At 40.7% G+C, this 18,869-nt stretch overlaps 1 long non-coding RNA gene across 1 annotated transcript in view; it reads right to left on the bottom strand.

Moving 5' to 3' along the window:
* Window positions 1-291: 291 nt before the first annotated feature.
* Window positions 292-18,869, bottom strand: part of LOC148128040 (uncharacterized) — a 20,197-nt gene continuing 1,619 nt past the window's right edge. The window contains exon 2 of the long non-coding RNA XR_015740846.1: window positions 292-471. This is a non-coding gene — a long non-coding RNA (uncharacterized LOC148128040). The remainder of the gene's footprint in view (window positions 472-18,869) is intronic.

The following is an 18,869-nucleotide window of genomic DNA, read 5'->3' as shown; positions in this document are numbered from 1 at the left end:
AAACTGCTTGACTTACAGTTTTACAAGGTGGAGGAGACATTTCCTCTCCCCCACCAGAAAAAAAAAATGATTGGAGCAAATCTCCAATTATATGCATGGTGGCTGAGGATGATGAGAATGAAATTGTATGGAAGCAATACATGAAGGCAGCATTGGAGGCTGCAAGGGCAATCAGTCAATTAGGCCTGAATAATCCCTTCATTTTTTCAGCAATCACTTTTGAGCTAGACAGTAGAGAAGCATCACATTCCCACCCAACTAGTCCTATAGGACAAAGTTCTACAGGCAGAAGACGGTGACTTCACCTTTACTCTTTTAAATTTTCCACTGTGCCCAAAGGTAATCCTATCTGCAGATGGTGGATTATGACGATGCATTTAGAATACAGCTCAACTCAAGGGAATCTCGTTAAAAGGCTTCACTGTGTCTTCCATCTGTCATTCTCTAGGCCCATTGGAGTTTGTCTTCTCTCTGCGATGAAAGTAATAATCATTGGTCAACTAGAAGCTGTGGACTCAAATAAACATGGTATGGACAAGGCCGCCTGGCTCAGATGGCCAAGTGTGGAAATGGTAGCATTGTATGATTTAAAAAAAAAAAACAGAACAAAACAAAATACCCCAGGTGCGATCCTTTCAGAAATGACCTGTACTAGAGACTTTGGTATGCAAAATATGTTACTTCTGCATTGCAAGATGGAAGCAGTCAAAGAACGATGCAGACACACCTCAGCATTCAGCTCCAATTCATGACCCTTTCTAATGTACTTATTTAGTAAACAAATTTATATGGTCATCCAGCAGACACAGAAGTGACTCCAGGTAGCTTACATTAAAAATCCATAACATAAAAACTCATACATATTCCCTTCTACACCCCCACCCCTGCCCATGGCAGCCACAATACATTAAAATATAATATTATTAATGTTCCCGTCCACTGGGCATTTCAACACAGATTGCTGGATGTAAATATGAATTTAGATTTACCATCCACTAGTCTATAACAACATAGGCTTTTAAAGAAAGCCTCTGAAAGTGATAGTGGTTTTTACGATTTCAAAAAAGACCCAAAGATAGAATTTTTAAAATTACTTACAACATCTGAAATAAATATTAAAGAATCCTCATTGTAAAAAAATTATCTGGCTTCTTCCTGTCTTCTACTCAGGGAAATGCATCAGTTTATGGATAGTTCCATTCAAAACTTACTGCACAATTACTCTAACTTCTTCCAAATTTTATAGAATGCCAAGCAAATAAATCCTCCATTTATAACATATCTACTGTGCTTTCTCAGCTGTACCTTTTTCTTCTAGTAAAACAAAAGGATATGTTATGGAGGAAAAAGTACCTCCACAATGTCTTTTGAGCTGCCTAATGGTAAATATTCTATGTTGCTATAATTCCTTATTCTTCATTTAAAGAACTATAAACTTGAACAATAGCATCATTTCATACCTCTTCTAGTCCTATTTTATTGGTTCTCATGCCTAATGAAAGGTAGCCAAGCTCTTTAAAAAATGAAGAGAATTGATGAATGGTCTCTTATGCCCAACAATAGACAACCAGAGATCCTGGGAACTCCATCAGCAGGCTGGGAGGTCAGTAGCCCCCTCATGAAGATTTGCTTTTTTAAGATAAGTAACTGAATTAAATTACTATTACGGTAGCTTTTGGATGAAAATGTATTTCCTCTTTTTAGTTCCTTAGACCGAAAGGAATATGAATATCAACTTTTACAGCAAGGTTACACCAACTCTTAAAATTCTTCCAAGAACACCTGATAGAACATTATGTAAAGTTCTCTTAACTGGAACAAGGAAGCCTAGAATGGATATGGAAGCTGAAGCTTTTGGGCACTGTCTCAAATGCCAATAAAAAAGACCCATCTCCTACTCAAGCACACAAATGCCAAAGGGAGCTCATTATACTCTAAGGCTACTAATAGCAATGAGGTTACTAGTGGTCACTCTTGCTTGCTACGCCACCGTTTCTATGACTGCAGCATCTCTAGGGTGGCTGTGTTTTTCTGGCAAGACTTGTATGTCTTTCTGATTTATGAGCAAAGGTTCTGCAAGCTTTCCATAGAAGGGTTGCAATACTTGTTGAAATATTCAGCCCCTGGCAGGGGATGAGTGCAGAGAAACCTTCTTAGAAAACCATGGAGCATCTCTACAATGAAGCTGTTGAAGTTCAATCTGATATCTATAAAGTGAGGCATATAAAGAAAGGGCTGAGTGCTGGATAAGTAAATACAGAGTAATCATCACCCCTTAAGCAAGAAATAGTACCTCCCAAAGTTAAGCTATTTTAGGTTACAGAACTCTTTGTGAATGCCATTCCCCATAAATTATACTAATCCATTTCACCATATTGACAAGAGTTTTCCTTTAAAGAAAAAAGAATGAACACCTCTGTATCCCAGGGACATCTATGATGCCTCATTAGTGTACAGCCTCAAAGACAGAGCTGTGCTAATTGTCCTTAATGATCACTTCTCCCCAAGTAAAACAAAACAACCCAGTGGTGATTTTGTTACCTTTCTCCACTTGACAAAATCACATGTGTCATGATATTGCAACACATGCATACAAGCAAACATACATACAAAGATGCTCTGGATTGGTGCCAAGAAATTTGAATGGCTACAGCCATATTGTAGATAAATTGATACAAATATAGGCTAGCACATATGTGCAAGGGGAACCTTTAAGGTGTCTGAAGACGTCTCTGTGGTCATGTGGCCAGCATGACTAAACGCCGAAGGCGCATGGAACGCTGTTACCTTCCCACCAAAGTGGTCCCTATTTTTCTACTTGCATTTTTACATGCTTTTGAACTGCTAGGTTGGCAGAAGCTGGGACAAGTAATAGGAGCTCACTCCGTTACGCGGTGCTAGGGATTCGAACTGCCAACCTTTCTGATCGACAAGCTCAATGTCTTAGCCACTGAGCCACCGCGTCCCCTGTAGGCTTTTGTTATGTCGGGGGAAAGATCGACTCGAGACCAGTGTGACTTCAGCTCTTTATTTGGTCTCTTCAAAACTGAACTGCTGCGGAACCGTGGCAGCCTCTTTTATCGTGGCTGCTCGCGGCTCGTGGCCAATGACGGCTCCTTGAATTTCCCACCGTCAGATGGACCAATCCAAAGGCAGTATTACAAGTATTCAAATATATAAGGTGGACCAATCAAAAGGCAGTATTTCAAGTATGCAAATATATAACACCCCTCCCCATTTGGTTTAGTGCAACCTACGTTATGTAGTCATGTAAGTAGGCAGGGCTTCTATGGTTCCTACTTGACCTGCGCAATTCAGTTGCGGTGTTGTCTTCGGCCGGTTCGGATGGGATCGCTGTTTCTCCTGTCCTTCTCCGTGGAACCTCCTGGAAGAGTGAGTCAGCCATGCTGCTCCCACCTGGTCTACCCGGGCTGGTTGAGTCAGCTTGGCTGCTCCCTCCAGGAGTGGCTTCGTGTTGACTCTCCGCTGCCTGCTCCCTTCTTCCGAAGTCGTCTGCAGGTAAGTAATTGCGATTTCTTACTGGGGCTACTGGTGGTGTTGGTTGGTGAGTTGTTGTTAGGCTTTGTTTCGTTGTTTCTCGTGTTTGTGGAGGGTCTCCCTCTCCCTTTTCATTTGTGTTTGAGGGGTCTCCCCCATCTCTGGTTTGGTTATTATTATCATTTAATGTTTGATGTGGTTCTTGTGTGTTTGCGTGATCTTCCCCTTCGCCCTTAGGTTTGTTAGCATTTCTCGTTAGTGTTCTTGATCTCAGTTGGTCTATGTGTCTCCTCCAGTTTCTTCCATCCTCTGTCTCTACTCTGTATGACCGGGGTCCTGTTATTTGGGTTATTTTTGCTGGTATCCAAATGGGTCCCTCGTGAGGTTTTTTGCATAGACCAGGTCCCCTATTCCAAATGTACAGTATTTACTGGAGGAGTCTGTTGGCTTTTCAGGGCTGTATGTGGGGTGTAATCTATCTAGGTGTGACCTTAATTTTCTGCCCATCAATAGTTCTTCTGGGCTTTTATTAGTTGTTGTGTTTGGTGTGATATGCTGTATAGTTAGCAGTTTATAGATTTTCTCCTGTATGTCACCTGTGTTTAATTTATCTAGTGTCTCTTTAGTATACCGAACCATGCGTTCCTCCTGTCTGTTTGTAGCCAGTCGCCCGGCACTGTTAGGGCATGCCTTATGCCCTGTTTGGCAAGGAACCTTTCAAATGACAACGCCGTGAACTGCTGCCCATTGTCTGAGACCAATAGATCCAGTAACCCATGTGTTGCGAACAATTTCCTCAGCTGTCTGATTACGGCTTCTGTTGTCGTGGAGTGCATGACGCTAACCTCCAGCCAATAGGAGTAAGCATCTACTACTATCAAAAATGTATGTCCTTTCGTGGGTCCTGCGAAATCTATGTGTATCCTCGACCAGGGGCCCCTTGGTGTTTCCCAGTCGAGGACAGGTGCAGAAGGGGGGGTAGGTCTGGATTGTTGGCATTGTGTGCATGTTTCCACCCATGTCCCAATATCCTTATCCATCCCTGGCCACCATACGTAACTCCTGGCCAGGGATTTCATTCTTACAATACCTGGGTGTCCTTCATGCAATATATACAGTACTTTTTCCTTTAGTATTTCCGGTATGATAACCCGATCCCCCCCATAGTACACATCCCTTCAAAATCAAGAGTTCAAAATCAAGAGTTTGTCTGGCTTAAAATGAATGATGGCTTAAAAGAATGGCTTAAAAGTCTCGTCATTTTCAGTTTCCAGCCACCCTTTACCTACCCAGTTTAAAATCTGCGCCAGCTTTTTGTCTCTTGCGGTTTCTTTTGCGATGTCTGATGCGGTTATGGGTAGGTTTGGTAATGTTTCGATTTGTAGAGTGGATGTGGTTGGTGCTGGGTCATCTTCCAATTCAGGTAGGGGGGAACGGCCCAGGGCATCAGCGTGTGATATGTTCTTCCCTGGCCAGTGGATCAAATTGTAGCTGTATGCGGCAAGGAACTTGGACCATCTTGTCATTCGTGGTGACAATATGTTGGGGGTGGCCTTGTTCCCTGCGAGTATTCCTAGAAGCGGCTTGTGGTCTGTAATCAGTGAAAAGGTCCTGCCATAGAGGTATTCATGGAATCGTTTGACTCCAGTGATTGCGGCTAGCGCTTCTCTGTCCAATTGGCTGTAATTTCTCTCTGCCTTGGATAGTGTTTTGGAGTAGAACATGATTGGTGCTTCTCTTCCATCTGGTAAAGTGTGGCTGAGTATGGCCCCGATGCCGAATGGTGATGCATCGCAGGTTAGTGTTAGTGGCAAGGTTTCACTGTATTGGATCAGCACAGAGTCTGATGTCAGTAAGTCTTTGATTTCCTGGAATGCGGTTTCTTCTCGTCACCCCCAGGTCCAGGTAGCTTTCTTATCCAGCAACCTGTGTAGCGGTTCCACCGTCGTTGCCTTCTGCGGCAAAAAGACATTGTAAAAATTAATAAGTCCAAGAAATGCTTGTAAGTCTGTTTTGTTTTGGGGCCTGGGAGCTTCTTTTATTGCTCTGATTTTCTGTTCCATGGGTTGGATCTCTTCTTTATCTATGAGGTACCCCAGGAATTCCACCTTATTGGTGGCTAGCTGGCATTTCTCTCTTTTCACTTTGAGTCCTGCCTCTTTAAATCTTTGTAAGACTTCCCTGAGGCGGCTTTCCAGTTGTTTTTTGTCCCTGGCTGATACCAGTACATCATCAAAATATGATACCACCCCCTTGATTCCCTGTAATAGGCGCTCCATCAAGCTTTGGAACACCCCTGGGGCCACGCTGACTCCAAATTGCAGTCTTTTGCATTTGAATGCCCCCCTGTGAGTCACAATCGTTTGTGCCTCTGCTGTTTCTGGGTCAACTGGCAGTTGTTGGTACGCTTGTGCAAGGTCGAGCTTCGCAAAAACTTTTCCTCCCCCCAACGAATGTAAGAGGTGTTGTACCACCGGAACAGGGTATGCACTTTGTTGTAGCGCGTGGTTGAGGGTGGCCTTATAGTCTCCGCAGATGTGCAAGGACCCATCTGGCTTAATCGGAGTCATGATTGGGGTTTCCCACCTTGCGTGGTCTATTGATTCTAATACCCCCTGTGCAATGAGTTTATCCAATTGCTCATCGATTTTTTATTTTAATGCGAAAGGGACTCGCCTTGTCTTCAACCTGATTGGGGCTATGTTAGGATTCAAATTAAATGAGATAGGGGACCCTTGGTATTTGCCTAGTTTTCCATCGAAAACGTCCTGGAATTCCTTCATCAGGCTCTCCTCCCAGTCCATCTCGGTGACGTGTTGATCCCGGTCACTCCGATTCCCAGGGGTGCGAACCATTTGAGTCCTAGCAGACTGGGGCAATCCTGGTCTACTATCATCAATGGAAGGATTGCCGTGTATCTTTTGAACTTGACTTGGAAATGTCCGAGTCCGACTACGGGAATCCTGTTTCCCTGGTAGTCTTTCAGTGTTAGTTTTGCCTTTCTAATTCTTTTCTTTGCATATCTGGTATCAGGCTCTTTAGTGTGTTCCACAATACCATGGAAAGATATGAACTGGAATCCACCTCCATCTTGCATGGCTGTCCCTCTATGGTGACTTGTACGTGCACTTTTCTTGCATTGGTTGCGCTCAAATGGCCAATGATTATTGTCTGGTGTGTTTCCTCTTTTCTGTTGGTCTCATTGAAACGCTTGCTTCTGTTTTCTTGGCTCCAATGGCTCCCTGTCTGTCTCTCTCTCTCGTTCTGGGAGGGGGGGTGTTCCCTCATCGTCTAGGGCTGTAGCTGTTTCTGTTGCGGCAGACCCAGGCTATGTGTCCCCGTCTTTCACAGTGCCTGCAAACAGCATCAAGGAAATGGCACTCGGAACGTGCGGGGTCCCCTCCGCACCCGGCACAACGGAATTTTCATTTCCGTTTTCTTTGGTCTCGTCTGCTTTTTTCCGACTGGAGTCTGTTGATCCCTTCTTCCTCCTCATCGGTTTCGGACAGAGATACGATGTCCTCGTGGTGTGTTGTGGCAGTGGTCTTTTGCATCCCCTCTGGCTTCTTGTCTCAAGCTGTGCTGGGGTCTTTTAGAGTTTCCTGTGTTGCTCTGTTCATTTTCTGCGTGGTGGCTGCTGATTTCTGCGCTGCTTCAGCTGCGGTAGCCTCTGCGATAGCCTCGGTTACTGTTATGTTGGGTCTGGTCAGTAACCGGCTCTGAGAGGTGTGATCTCTGAGTCCAAGGACCATGCGGTCCTGCATGGCCTCATCCATATTGAGGAAGTCGCATGCTCCGCCAATATTTCTTAGAGCCGCAACGAAATCTCCTATGGTCTCACCTTCTTTCTGGTCTCGTTTGTAAAATTCGTGCCTCCGGATGAGGCTGGAGACGGCTGGCGCATAATGGGCTCACAGCACTCTGTCCAAATCTGGCCACGCCATCTGCTTCACATCTTGGGGTTTTGCCAACGCTTTGGCCATCTTGAAGACTGTGGGTCCACAGTGGGTCAGGAACAGGGCTCTCTTCCTGTTATCGGATATCCCCTGTAACTCATTGCATGTTCACCTCATGAACATGAGGAATCGGTCGATGTAAGAGTCCCAGTCCTCCGTTGCTGGGTTGAACAGTGCAGGTGGTGAGTTGCTGCCGGCCATTTCTTCTTCGCTCAATTCTTGTTGCCACTTGCTCACTGGTCTCCTTCGTCTCAGAATGCCACCTTCGTCGCCAGTGTTATGTCACAGGAAAGATCGACTCGAGACCAGTGTGACTTCAGCTCTTTATTTAGTCTCTTCAAAACTGAATTGCCGCGGAGCTGCGGCAGCCTCTTTTATCGCGGCTGCTTGCGGTTCACGGCCAATGACGGCTCCTTGAATTTCCCACCGTCAGACAGACCAATCCAAAGGCAGTATTACAAGTATTCAAATATATAAGGTGGACCAATCAAAAGGCAGTATTGACGGACTAATCAAAAGGCAGTATTTCAAGTATGCAAATATATAACAGCATTAATATATGAGAGTCTATTCGTGGGTTTTAGAAACCTCATGTTAATATCCCATCTCTTAAAAGCAAATAATATCACTGTAGTTAAACACATGGAGAAATAACCTCCATTAACCATTCTTGCTCTTGTTCAAGGGTGCAGTCAGACTGAGAAATGTTAACACTGTCCTAGCAATAACTTTTCTCTGTAAGCTACGGATAAAACTGTGTTTTTCTCCCCAGACACAGGCTAAATAGTTTTTTTAAACTTTCTTTCTGAGCACATGCCTGGAGTTTTCAGTCCATGCTGTGGTTAAATGACAAAGGCCATTTCCCTTCAAGTGATTTAGAACATCTTCCAAAGTCATTCACCCATTGTTGTATGAATAAGATCTCTGTCATCTGGCAATGACTTGGTGACTCTAAAAAATGCTGCAAGTCACTGGTGGAGCTTCTTCTGGTCAGGTAAATGAGAACATGCCTATAGCAAGCAGGCTAGCTGGGGAGGGGGTTTTACAGGTTTGTTTTGAATCCAAACAGTTCTTTGCTTAAGCTGTATTGCAGTGTTTCTCAACCTTGGCGACTTTAAGATGTTTAAACTTCAACTCTCAGAACAGGGATTAATTCACACATCTTAAAGGCATTTTGACTGAAAAACTCTGCTCCTTTGAGTGAATATTGCTTTATAAATATGCTGGTTCTGGGTGAGATGTCCTTGGGAAGCCCCCATTTCCTTGACAGTCACCAATGCTCATTCTTTCACATGCCCTCTGCCCCTAGGCAAAATTGGCCCAAGGACTCAGCAAGAAGAAGCAGTTCAGCTAGAAAGCTCAGGGGAAAGAATGAGAACCTTGTCATTGTATGGGCCAGGGAAGAGCCCATTGATGCTGGCCCCTAATGGTCATCTTATGCAGGTGGTTTGAGAAGAGCCAGGTAGTTAATTTGGTTCAAAAGCTATCAGAAGGGTGAAACTTAGATATGCCTTTCTTTGTCTTTGCTAAATGAATAGAACCTTGCTATTTTGGGGAGATTTTTCCCCCCTCCCATGCATTCCATTTTTTAACACAATTTTTCATCTCGTTATCCTGAGAGGCATTTTAGCTGAACAATAGATACTTTTATATTAAAACAATAAATTTTAGCAGAAAAGTTGAAGAAAACAGCATACTTTAAGATAAGCAAGAAGCACTAGGTTAAAGTTTCTTGTGTTTAAAACACTGCACTCTTTGCTCCATTTCCTTCTTTCTATTCACTTTTTGGATGCTATTTAAAAGAAGGATTACTTCTGTTTTTGAGTCCTCATTTTCTCTCTTACCTGACTCTTTTCTCTGGAAAGGAGGATTTGGCAACTGTTTAAAGGACATTTGAAACAAACATTTGCCTTTCTTTTTCCTTCCTTCCTTTTGTGAATGGGTTCCTTTTATTTTTTATTTTTTTACATCTCTGTTGCATTAAATAAACAAGTCTGCTTGGATATATTTAAAAGCATCAGAAGAAACTCTTCCTTTTGAAATGAAAGAATCTAGCTTAGACAATATTTCACAATCCTCAACTTACTTAATATATCATGTTTACATTTTTTTATGGATATGAAAGCCTGTTATGCAACCAGATTAATTCTTTCTGCTCTGAATTATAATGAATTACTTTATATAATATGATGAATATACTATACAGAAACTGAAGGATTTCTTCAACTTGTTATACATGGAAATAAAAAAAATAGTCTTTATCTCTTGGGTCAGATCTCAAAATTGAGATCCAATGCCTTTCAGGTCATCTGTAAGAGAACCAAGTTCCACTATTTACTGCTATTCCATTCCAAAAACAGGGCAAAGGAGAGCTGCCTAGAAATGCACCTCGCATTATGAACCTGCGTACTTCTGCTCTTTGAGTCCCAGCCATTGCTCTCCTTCCAGCAATAATTATGGAGTACTAGCAAAATCGGTGAGACTGAGAATTGGAATATTCACATTTCTGACAGGATAAATCAGCACTTCTTAATGGTAACACAGATTTTCCTCCACTCTACTTCCAAGGCTGCCACCTGATAGTCAGCAAAGGAATATTTTGAAGCCCATCAGGGACATAGCTTGCCAACATTATGACCTTTATGGCTATTGGCAATTTTTCCAGAAAGCCTGCCAACCTGTGCCTTTTAAACAACCTTTTGGTTCACGAAACTCAAGTGCGAAAGAACCCAAGTCCAATTTGTATATTGGTGTAGTGTTGCAGCTAGATCCAAGGAGACATAAATTTAAGGCCACAGAAATTCTCTGGATAACTTGGGACCAGACAGTCTTTTAGTCCTTCATCATCCGGTTGTTACTGTGTGGAAAAATAAGAGGAGGGGATGTTACGTATTCTATTTTATATTCCTGAAGGGACATTACATTCCCTCTTCTAATTTTTCCACACTGTAAGACCTCAGGGACATAACTCAGGGATATGGAAGAGAAAAATAATGGTTCACTGCCAGTGGTGCCATAGAGCACATGCACTCAAGAAAGGAAACCAAAAGTTTCATATCCTGTTTCATGACCACTGCATTCTGCCAAAACTTGTTTCTTTTAGGTCCCAGTAATAGATGTCAATGTGGAAATCTTAGGGACAGGTACTTGAGTACACAGTCTGAAATATCACCACAACTGATTTGTTAGGCCACTTATCTTACCCTTCTAAGCCATTTATCTGATGTGCTCAGTCTGACCTACATGGATTATATTCCATTTTGTGAACTTCCAGCATTCTGTTACAATATGAGAAGGCAAGTGGCACAGGGTCTCCCAGGGAGCTGAATTATAGCTAAGCAACTATTTGGACCTGGGACTCCCTATCTGTGAGCCAATTATCTTCAATGGCTCAAAGAAGGCCAGCTTGTTTATTCAACTAGAGAACATTGGTTACTGTAGTTAGGTTTTAATCATACTTTCAGCTATGCATGCCACTCTCTTATTTTCAGTGTCATGCCATTATCTCTAATGGATAATAATGATCTCAGGAATTGAGGAATTCCCAGTTGAAGTTGGAATCCATCAGACTCCAGCTGCTTCCCTTTGTATGAATGGAACAATGTTCTTTCTTTTCTGGCACTTCCCGGGCAGTGCAACATGATAACATCCACTTATTGTGCATCACCAAGAGAATGTAAAGCAGGGGTGTCCAACCTTTCACCTTCTCTGGGCCACTTTAGAAGATGAAAATTTGGTTTGGGCCGCACATAAAATAAAATAACAGTAACAATACCTGATCATCCAAAAAAACCATAGAAAACATAGTTAACATATTAAATTTATTTGGAAATGAAGTTAGTGAGATGTTTTTATTATTAATTATTTATTAAAAATTATTTATTTTTATCACAGTTTTTATCACGTTTTTTTTATCATGGTTTATTTTCCGGCCAAATTTTGCGGGGGAAGCTCGCCCGCCTCGCGCGCCTACCTCTCCTCCTGCAAATGGCCCGGCTGGATGAGGCAGGACTGGAAGGCAGAAGCAGCAGCAGCAGCGGGGGCAGAAGCAGCGGCAGGGGCAGTGGCGGCAGCGATGGCAGGGGCAGAAGTGGCAGCGGGGGCAGAAGTGGCAGGGGCAGAAGCAGCGGCGATGGCGGTGGTGGCAACAGCAGGAGGTGGCGCTCTGACGGCGCCTGCTTTTTCTGTTGCTGCTTGGCCTGGCGCTCGCCTCGCCCTGCCTCGCGCCTGCTTCTCCTCCTCCTCCTCGCTGGCTCTGGCACGAAGGTTGGGGTGGGCACTGGGCCGCATTACAAGGTGACCTGGGCCGCATGCGGCCCTTGGGCCGCAGGTTGGACAAGCCTGATGTAAAGACTTCACTATCTAGGTGGGAAGAGATGCAGGGAAACAGTCCTAAGCAGGCAGTGTTTGCAAAGGCCCTCCTGGTTGCCACCTGTCCCTGATCAGGAGCTGTGTGAGTCTAGGAGAATCCCCAGATTATATACCAGGTCTGTCTGTGTCCTGCCCCAGGTCAAGTACACACAAATATACAAAGGGATGGTTTTGTAAATATGCACATTTGCCATGTAGAGGTATGTTTTCCCCCCACATTCAGCAAGTTTGGCTTACAAGAATTGCACATTTAAAGCAGAGTCCAAGGATCAAATCTTGTAGCAGATTCATCACCTAGTCCAGAATCAAAGTCAGCGTTGTGAAGCTCAGAAGTTAAAGCACACAGAGTAGGTGGTTGTCATCAACAGAGAGTTTGTGTTTGTTATTGCATTTTAATAGAGACAGCTCCTTTGTAACTCATATAATGGGGTTGGAGCCCTTCCATATAAGCAGTTGCCCAACTCTCTTTGCAGCCCACCAAGCTCTTGGGTTGGGAAGAGGCAATATTTCTGTGCCCTCATCTTCAGAGGGCAACAGCAGCTGTGTTTGCTGGCTGCTGGTTTGCCCATATCCTCTGCCTGCCCAGACAGCAATCTCTGATGGCACTGGAGCTGGTTGCTTGTCATCTTTCAGAACTTCTGAAGCTGGCTGCTCATCATCAGTCCCTTCTTCTGACTCTGAGCCCACAGCCTGCAGGCACTGCAAAAGGGAGGTCATGACATTGCTTAACTCATCATGGGCTGAGATATACAGCTGAGTATTATCTGATACTGATGATATCTCACTTCATGGTGACAGATGATTTCCATGTAAATTACTTCATCCAGTGACTTCATGTGGATGTTAAATAGAAGCGGAGAAAGCACTGGACCCTCTGCAGGAGGGACACAGATCTAAAACATAAGTGATTGTGCTCACGTTCCCAATGGACCAGCAGTCATCTATCAACTTCTATCTGGGAGCAAAATCTGGGAAACCTTGTTTTCCAAAAACTCAGCAAATGCCTCAGCATGTTCCTGGAGGTAGACCTCTGTATATTCCTCCCCTAGAAGAAAGTGGATCATCTTTTTTAAAAAATTTTTTATTGGTTTTTAAAAACAAACATAAACAAACAAAACATAAAAAGATCAAGCTATCTTCCATGTGTGTACATACAGTGTGCCGGTTGGTTTACAAATTGTTTTGTGCTTCCATTTTGTAGTCTTCAATTACAATTACATTGCATATAATCTCATATTTTCAATCAAAAATTAAATACCTTAGTATCATTATTAATCAATCATTTGACTATACTTTTATTCGTTCATGTTTTACAAGATAATCATAATTAACTTAGTTTATTTTATAACAGTTCACATTATCATCCCAAATCTATCCTAAAATTATTTTGTAGATATAATAAGAAAGAAGTACATCTTTATATATTTATTATTTTCTAAAAGTCTATATATTTCATTACTATAGTTTATTGTCTAACCATTGATAGAAAAGATCCCAAATTTTATAAATTTGTTCATCCTCTTGTTCTCTAATTTCAAATGTCAATCTACTCATTTCAGCACATTCCAATATTTTCTTAATGATTTCTTCTTGTGATGGTATATCCTCATTTTTCCAGTTTTTAGCAAATACAATCCTAGCCGCTGTTAATACATTTACAATCAGGTATTTCAAGTCTTTACTATATATTTCAGGTAAAATTCCCAATAAAAATATATCTGGTTTCAAGTCTATATGTTTTTTTGTCATTTTTTCCAACCACATGTGGATTTTAGTCCAGTATTTTTAGCATCCACACAAGTCCACCACATATGGTAATATGAACTCGGTGTCTGATGACATTTCCAACATTTTTTGGATTTATTCTTGAACGTTCTTGCTATTCTTGTCAGGGGAAAATGCCACCTGTAAAACATCTTATACAAATTTTCTTTATAGGCTGTAGACATTGTCATTTTATAGTTTTGCAACCATAATTTCTGCCATTTCTCTAAGTCAATCCCATATCCAAAATTCCTCCCCCAGGCAATCATAGTTTCTTTAACTTGTTCTTCTTCTAATTTAATTTCTAATAAATATCCATACAGTTTTTTAATCACCTTTTCATCAGTACCTGTCAAAATCTTATCTAAATCAGTCAATTTATCATAGAAACCTTCCATTTTAGAATCTTTATCATACCTTGAATGTATTTGCGCATATGAAAACCAATTCATCTTTATACCTTGTTCCTCTAGCTTTTGTATAGATTTGGGTTCACCCTTGTCATTCAATATTTCACCATATCTAACTGTTTGTTCCTTTTTGTATATTATAGGATAAGAAAATGCTTCAATAGTCGATAACCAGACTGGAATTTTCAAATAACATTGTCTTTTAATCTTCTCCCAGTTTAACCACAGAGACTCCCGTATATAATGTCTGAAGTAAGTGGATCATCTTGAAGAAGGCTGTTGGGCAATTAGTGTGGAGAAGTATTTACAATTTGAATTGCCATGAGATATAGGCTTCAATAATATCTCTTACCTATATTTGGTCGAATTCTGGTTTTGTTTTGTTTTTGAAATATTTTATTGATTACAACATTAAAACATTGGACATGGTGTGGTCATGCTGGCATTCATTTTCACCATACATACTAAAGTATATAATACATATATTATATACATTTATACATTTAACTTATACCCATTGTATTATCTGTCATGTTCCATTGTACTTATTTACATATTCTCAATTATCCATTCTACAAATCATTTTTTTATTCTGGGTCCCTCCTTTCTGTTCCCACCATTGGTAAAATTTATTCCATATCTTGTAATATTCTGTCTCTTCTTTATTTTTCAATTCCATAGTCAGTCTATCCATTTCAGCACACATCAGTATTTTCTTTCTCACCTCACCTTCATCGGAGATTTCTCTTTTTTTTCCATTGTTGAGCAAAAACCATTCTTGCAGCTGTGATAATATGTACTATTAAATAGGTTACCTGTTTACTATGTCTCTCTTTCATAATTCCTAGTAGAAATAATTCTGGTTTGTATTCTATCTTCTGTCCAATCATTTCCTCTAATTACGCCTGGATCCCATGCCGAAACTCCTTTGCTTTTTTTTACAAGACCATGTATGATAATATGTGCCTGGTTCTTGGGCAAATTTTCAACAATTTGGTGATAGGTTTCTATACATTTTAGCCAGCCTTGCTGGGGGGAGATGCCACTTATATAACATCTTGCATAGGTTTTCTTTATACAATGGGAACTGTTCGTTCCCATAGTTCTTACCATTTATCCAATTCTATATTATATCCAAAGTTTTTGGCCCATACCACCATCATTTCCTTGACCTGTTCTTCCTCCATCTTATAGTCCAATAAAAATTTATAAATTTTCCTTATCAGTTTATTGCCTGTCCCCCAAAATATTGCATCTAGTGTTGTGGCTTGTCTACTAATCTCCCACACCTTCATATCTTTCCCATATCGTGATTGGATTTGGTCAAATTCATTCTTCATCTTCCACCAGTGGTGCTTTAGATATTTTAACCCTCTCTATATACTTGTATATACCTTTTGGGAGCAATGAGGACCATGACTCAAGAGAAATTTCATTTGCACAATCCTACCCAAAGCTACTGTCCTATTTCAGGCAGTTACTAGGGATTTGGCTGAACTATGCAGCAAATCTTTGGTTATAACCCCTATTCCTTGGAAACCCATCTGTGCCCATCAGTCACTGGGGGCAGACCAATCTAATAGCTCCTGCCTCTCTCTGGAGGGGTACAGCTCTAGAGATGCTCATAGCCAAGGCACGATCTGACCGTGACAAGGGGACAAAGACAGGCCCACCAGTTCCAAATCACATAGGCACTGCTCCAACAAGAAACACCAAATCAGGTGTGTGACATGTATTCTTTTTATATGTCTATGATAACGTATGTTCTCTTCTATTGAAGTAAGATTCTAAAGTCATGGTTTCTTTAGCAACTGCTTCACTTAGTGACCAAGTTGCTGACCCCAACTGTATTTGCCAAATGAGGACTATAATGAGTATCAGTTTATTTTTTTCTATCTTTTCTTGATTTTTTTCAGCATTATTCAATGTGTATTTTTGATCATCTCAGCTTTCTAGTTCAAGGCTGGAATGTTCTCTTTAATTCTAGTAGCTTTTGGAAAAGCAGTTTAGTTCTTCTACCAATATTTTCAATTTTCTGTTTCCTTGCAAGTATTTTTGTAGTAATTTTCTTTGGCTCATCTTGCAGCATGTTGGAAATTTTGACTCAGTTATGTAGTTGCCCTTCTTGTTTCTCTGGTTTTTTGTTTATTTATGTTTCTGTACAATTTCAGGAATTCTTCCTAATCATCTATTTGGGCCATCTTTGCTTTTTTATCTATTGCCAAAGTTTTCAATGTTCTTCAAGTTCACTTTTTAAATGTCTTCCCATAACTTTTCTGATACTTCCCAAAGGTGCTTTTTCAAAAGGCAACTAGAGTTTCTTGGATTTTTCCTTGAAAACATTTCACTTCTCATCCAAGAAGCTTCTTCAGTTCTTGGATGAGAAGGGAAACATTTTCAAGGAAAAAAAATGAGAAAGTTCAGTTGCCTTTTGAAAAGCACATTTTGGACAACCATGACCTGGATAATTGAGAATCTCCATAGAAACCCTCTTCATACTTGTTAGTATCCAATGCAGCAAATTTACAGAGTCTTTAAATTCTGTGGGTATATTTTTAAGGTCATATTTTGTTACATTCATGACTGGTTTGTTCTGATGCAACTTTAGTCTGATTTGCATACTAGTAGTTGATTATCTGCACCACAATCTGTTCCAGCTTTTGCCTTTGTTAATGTTATTGAGCTTTTCCATTGTGCACTTCCACAGATGTAGTCAATTTGATTTTTATACAGTACATTGGGCAAAGTCCACGTGTACAGTGAATGCTTATACAGCTGGAAGGTGTTAGAAATAAATGGCCTGTTGGTGCATTCAGTCAAATATTCTCCACTTTATTTCTATTCCCAAGCCCATACTTTCGCTCTATTTAATTCCCAATTTTTGCCGCTAAATATTAGTATATTGTGTTTGCATGTTCTTTCAGTTTCAGTTTATGCTATTCATAGAATCAACTTCATCTTCTACCTCTGTTATGTTGGCATATGTACCGGTAGCTGAAGAAAATTGCAATGGGCATTTCTCAAAACCCAGCAGAAATGTGTAAGTGTTCATTGATTGCATTACATTGCATTACAGCTCTTACAAGCTTCTCCTTGGCTATGAATGCCGCTTGAAAAGATTCTTGGGAATACCCTGGACAGTGAAGAACATACATTGATGGGTCATTGACAAATCAATTAGGAGTTCTCATTCAGGGCACCAATGACCAGGCTCCAATTATCCCACTTTGGACACCTTATGCAAAGGTCCAGCTCTTTTAAACAGTTCTAATTCTGGGAAAGGTGGAAGGAAAGAGATGATAAATAGCTAGGTGGATGGACTCAGATTTAATGGTGGTGAACACACCATTGGGAGACAAGAAATAACAGGTTAGAGATAGACTGTAATGGAGAAAAATCTATCTATGTGGTCACTAAGAGTCAGAAACAAGCTGATGGAACATGATCACTCAATCAAGTAATCAAAAGATGTGATTATCAGAATTGTGGTGCCCAGTAACAGTGCATTTCTATTCAATAATGCCTAACAAATTAACTTGGGTGCATTCAATTTTATTCTTGGTTCTTTCCAGTTTTATTTGGTTCATGCTTCACACACTCCATGTCAGACACTTTTACTGCTTCTGATCCTCATTTCATGTTCAACTATATCAACAGACAATAAAGACTTTTTCTTCAGCTAGAGCATATATGCCAGCTTTAATTTGACACATCCAAAACATTTGAGAGTTCCCAGTCCAGGTATAATGAGCTGTAAGAATAAGCTTGAGAAACAGGAGGAAGAGCTGCAACCGAGACAGTAGTCAGACAAAAGACATTTGACTCTGAAGTAAAATTGAAATTTGACCCTCCCCAATTCTCTTGATGATAAAGGGAAAGAGGTATGGAGGCACATTCAGAATTGCAAGGTTCTGTTATTGCAATCAAAGTAGTGCTAGCATTCATAATTTTGATCTACCTCTAAGGGTCGACTCCAACTTCTGGGACAAACTATGTACATACATGATATTATAGATTGTGCTTTCAACTTTCATCAACCTCCTTGTGATATTGAAGGATAACTCAAAGCACTATTGCAAACACATATCATCATGGCCATGGAAAGACTTGCCAGTTTGAATATTTTACATTGTTTCATTAAAGGATCTAAGAATGGGAGAGGTCAATAGGGATTTAAAAAAAACACACACAAAACAGCTTAGGCATCCTTAAAAATTTTTTTGGGGGGAACCATATTTGCACTATTATCCATTCATAACTATATTTATCTCACAGCACTTTCAAAACAAACATGATTTATTGTATCCTTTATTGCATCTGGACACAAGGAAGTAGGACCAGAAAGGCTATAAATGGCACAAAGGACTAAGCATGTTCATATATTATTAAGGTCTTATTGTGTTGAAACAGGAGCAGGGCCAGATCATTCAGAGTCTTAATGAAAAAAACAATCAACCAGCCAACCAATGTAGAACCATAGTGGCTGGAGAATTCTGGGAATTGAAGTCCACCCATCTTAAAACTGCCAAATTTGAGAAATGCTGATATAGTAATTAAAGGCACTACAATAGGAATGGGAAATCCAAGTTCTAGTCCTGCCTTAAGCAGGAAAGCTGGGTGACTTTGGGCAATAGGCAATGTCCAATCACTTCTGAAAAAGTTGCCAAGAAAAAACTGCATGGACTTGTCAAGAACTCAATCAATCATTTATTTATTTTATTTATTTGATTTGTCAATCGCTTACAAAATAATAGGTATAAGTATAAACATGAGTAAGAATACAGAAAATAGGTACGATGAAATGGGGACAATAGGACAGGGACGGGAGGCACGATGGTGCACTTATGCACACCCCTTACAGATGTCTTAG

The sequence above is a fragment of the Pseudonaja textilis genome, chromosome 1 (genome assembly GCF_049901715.1).
Source record: "Pseudonaja textilis isolate UNSWEBS1 chromosome 1, rPseTex1.2, whole genome shotgun sequence".
Taxonomy (NCBI): Eukaryota; Metazoa; Chordata; class Lepidosauria; order Squamata; family Elapidae; genus Pseudonaja; species Pseudonaja textilis.
The sequence above is the reverse complement of the archived record's forward strand: the minus strand, read 5'-3'. Positions and strand labels throughout refer to the sequence as shown.